General features: G+C 46.3%; 1 protein-coding gene across 3 annotated transcripts in view; it reads left to right on the forward strand.

The window, feature by feature from the left end:
• Window positions 1-331: 331 nt before the first annotated feature.
• LOC101350990 (zinc finger protein 350-like) overlaps window positions 332-4,021 on the forward strand; it is a 23,371-nt gene continuing 19,681 nt past the window's right edge. For 2 of the 3 annotated variants that reach the window (XM_023736475.1, XM_023736474.1), the window contains exon 1: window positions 335-489. The gene's annotated coding sequence lies outside the window, so the exon portion shown is untranslated. Of the gene's footprint in view, window positions 490-4,021 lie in introns of all 3 variants that reach the window. The other variant, XM_023736473.1, reaches the window with a different exon arrangement.

Genomic DNA, 4,021 nt, shown 5'->3' on the forward strand with positions numbered 1-4,021 from the left:
AATTGTAAAAGGGCGCGGCCATATTATTTCTTTGCCAGCCTGCTGCAAGCATTTTAATTTGGACCATGAGTTCCTTGTGAAGCTCGAGCCTCGAAAATTTATCCCTTTCCCGCAAGGGCCGAGGAGCCAGGAAACCGGACAGTTTTCGCGGCTTTCTCGGCTTCCAGATCCTCCCTGTCTACTGGCACAAAACAACGTCACTTTGCCTTCTGTACGGCACGTATCAGATATGGCCGCCTCCTGAAAGAAAGGGGCAGACTTATTACCTCCTAAGGCCGTGCCGGAAATCCAATTGTTCGCGGTCCTTCAAAAGTTATAGACCCTCGCCGGCTGCCGTAGGCGGACGTGGTTTCTGGGTGAGGGGTCGAGCAATAGAAGTCTTTAATGGAAATAAGTGCAACGTTTGGGAAGTCGTGGTTCAGGAGAAAAACAGGCCAGTGTGTGTTTTGTCCTCGGAACAGGGCGAGGGAGGTGTGTGGACGTGATGTGGTGAGGACCCATGGAGTTCCGGAGTACAACCCCGGGGTGGGAGTGTTTGGGGGCAAGCAGGTGGGAGTCCCGTGCCTTTTGGGTGTAGAAACGAAAAAAATACAGAGTTCTTTAAACACAGTGTATTAACTAGATAATTTACTAGCTAACTGGCAGTAAAATTGTTGTTAGGGGGCGGAGGAAAATAAAACGAAGGAAGCGCTAACAGAAGCTCTGAGGGATTGGTTAAGGGAGAAGTCTTCATCTTGGGGGGAGGGATTATAAAAAAAACGGCGAACGAAAACTCATTGGTTACTTTGGGGTATTGGTTCCTTTATGATTGGTTGGCTTCGCTCAACCGGGGTCAGAGAAACTTTTAACGGTCAAACTGACACAAACCAGTCTCTTAGATCCCAAGTAGTGCATTCCCGGGTGGCGCAAGCGTTTTGCAGGTGGCGGTAACCTGAAGGTCGGCGATTGGAACCCAGCCAGCAGCTCTGGGGAAGAAAAGGCCTGGCGATCTACTTCTGTAAAGATTTGTTTCTTGTGTTTAGTGGAGTTGACTTGGACTCCTAGTTGACCCCATAAGACAGTAGAACTGCCCGTTGAGGTTTTCTTGGCTGTAGTCTTTACAAGAGCCGAGCACCAGTTCTTTTATTCCCCGCGGATTGATGGGTCCAACTATCGACCTTTCAGTTAGCGGCCAAACGCTTAACCATTGCGCCACCAGGGCTCCTTAGAGATTATAGCCAAGAAAACTCTTCTGGAGCACAGTTCTACTCTGCCATGCTTGGGGTTGCCATTACTCGATGACTGCTCACAACAACAACATCATCTCTTGAAAGAGGTCTGACTTTACCCAGGACACGTGGCATAAATTGTGCGCAGCTCCGAAAAGTAGCTTTGGGAAATGTTGTAGATTACTGAGAGAGTAGCTGTAATCTATGGCTTGAATTTGAACATTTAACAGGCGTGAGACATGGAATGAGCGCTTTTGTACTAAGATTAGGGTGTCCCGACTATCAGGGTACGGGGATCTTTGCGGCTTACTCTGCTTCTAAGGAGTGGAGGTGGTCTTTATAATGAATGCGATGTCGGGTTCGGGATTTAACATGAGGCTCAGCGATGTTGGCGGGGCGCGGGGGGAGGACGGGGGGATGGACATCGGGTCCAGATTTCGCATAAATGCGAGGGTGGGAGTGATCTGTGTCTGTGGTACAGAGGCTTGTAAGGACTGAAGCTTTGAAAGCCTAGGACCCCTGGCTGGTGGTTGGGTTGAGGTTGGAACCTGGACTGCTGGGACAGAAGCCGGTAGAGTACCCAGGCAGTAGTTTGAAAGCCTTGATTTAGATAATCATGTCTTTTCTCCTCTAATTCATGGATTGGATAAGTGGAGACAGAGGTACGAATCCATTCATGCCAATTGGTTTATGTATTGTGTATGGCTGCTTTCCTGTCATACAGCATTCCATTGTTTGAATATATAGCTCAAGCACGTTGCGGTCCAGTCCGTTCTGATTCATAGCGACCCTATAGGACAAAGCAGAACTTCCCTATAGGGTTTTCAAGGAGCGCCTGGTAGATTCAAACTGCCGACCTTTTGGTTAGCTGCTGTAGCTCTTAACCACCATGCCACCAGAGTTTCTGAATGTTTAGCAGTTGTTTCTAATCTGTAACAGAGACCTTTGGGCCCACAAAGCTTCACATGCATGCACACTTTCTACTTTGCTGACTGAATGTCTGTTTTGTTATTTATTCATCCTTCTGGCAAGGAGACTGTAAAAATGGCGTGGGGGTGGCATATGCACTCTAACCTCACAAGGGGAAAGGAGAATTAAGATTAACTGCCCAAGGGGTTCCTATAAGGTAGAAGGAAATCAGACATGCCTCTACCCTCCAACATTTTTTTTTTTTTTAACCAATTCTGACACCAACCATCCCTCCCACGGCACTCTCTACTTCTCTGCTGGGTTCAGTAAATTTTTGCAATGACCATACAAAACTTACAGGCAATACTCATGATTATGGGGTTTATTAGGGAAGTACTAGATTATATTTCACATTCAGGACTACTCAGGATATAGCTTTTCAGTCAGGACAGCCTCTTCTCAGCTGTGCCCACAGGCAGGTCTCTCTGTAGCTCTGGCCCCTAGGCCTGGCCTCTACTCTGGCAAGTGTTAAAAAGTTCTTTTAGCTCTGCTGGTAAGTGCCCAGAGGCACCTGACTCTGCCAGTAAGCCTCAGCCCAAAGGTGCTCAATTTCTAGCTCCATGGGTGGGCAAACCTAGCTTCATCAAGTGCCCAGATGCACCCTACTCCACCAGCAAGCCTCCTGCCCAAAGGTGCTTTCTCACTCCATAGGTTGGGAGGTCCATCGCCCTGTCTCCTGCCAATTTCCTGCCGGTCTCCTGGTTCTAGTACCACTGCTTCTCACTGCCTCTCGTCATCTCTGGTGTTACAGTTTTTCTCTCTGTCTCTTGGGTCGAAGAGGTCCTCAGCACAGGGATACCAGGTCCAAGGGATGTACACTGTTCCTGTCTCTTCTTGGTGGTTTCCTGCCTGTGGGGTCACTCATTTTAACCCTAACAGGATGGCAAAACTGAACAGTCCCCTCGTTAGGGTTCCATACACCTTATTTGCAAAGTCACATATCCACAGGGTTGCCATGCATATCATTTACGTTATTAGCAAGCTATCCAATCCCCTTAGTAGGCCACAAGCACCTCATTTGCGTAGTCCCACCCACTTATTTGGTAAGCGTTTCAAAGACTGTGGCTAGACGGACTATATTAAGTAATTCAGTGCACCACAGGCCACTCTCTGGTTCTTCTGGCCATTGCCCTTTTTATGTTTGAAGGACTAACTTCCCCCTCCCAATCATTTTGCTAGTCTTAATTGTTAATAATGAGTCTTTCAGTACGGCAGATAGTCCTCAGGGTCAGGCTACTTAGGTAGTAACCGCTCAAGTCTGTTGTAGGTTTTTCTGATCTGGTTAGGTTCTCTGCAGGTTATCTCAGCTTCACCTTTTCTGGCTTCTGATAAAATTTAACTGAGAGAAGATTATTCTTTTGCTCTGAGCTTCACGAGGTATCAGTATAGCAAAACTTTTAAGAGTGCTTAGATTCAGCCACTGTACTCTTGTCCAGCATTGTGTCCCTATAAAAATAGCATGGCGGGGTGTCTGACCTCCTTTAACTTCACAAAGTGAAGGAGAATCAGCATTAACAGCCCAGTGCTGATTCCTGTGAGGCAGAGGTCAGAATCTTTTTTTTTTTTTTAATTTTTTATTGTACTTTAGATGAAAGTTTACAGAACAAGTAGTTTCTCATTAAACAGTCAGTACACATATTGTTTTATGACAGTGGTTAACAACGCCACGACATGTCAACACTCTCCCTTCTCGACCTTGAGGACTTTTTTTTTTTTGTGAAAATATATATAGCCAAAGTTACACCATTCTGAAAGTTTCTACATGTACAATTCAGTGACCTCTATTACATTCTTCCAGTTGTGCTGCTATTCTCACTATCCTTTTACAAATTATTCCATCACCA

Source organism: Trichechus manatus, unplaced genomic scaffold, assembly GCF_000243295.1.
Source record: "Trichechus manatus latirostris isolate Lorelei unplaced genomic scaffold, TriManLat1.0 scaffold00087, whole genome shotgun sequence".
Lineage (NCBI taxonomy): Eukaryota > Metazoa > Chordata > Mammalia > Sirenia > Trichechidae > Trichechus > Trichechus manatus.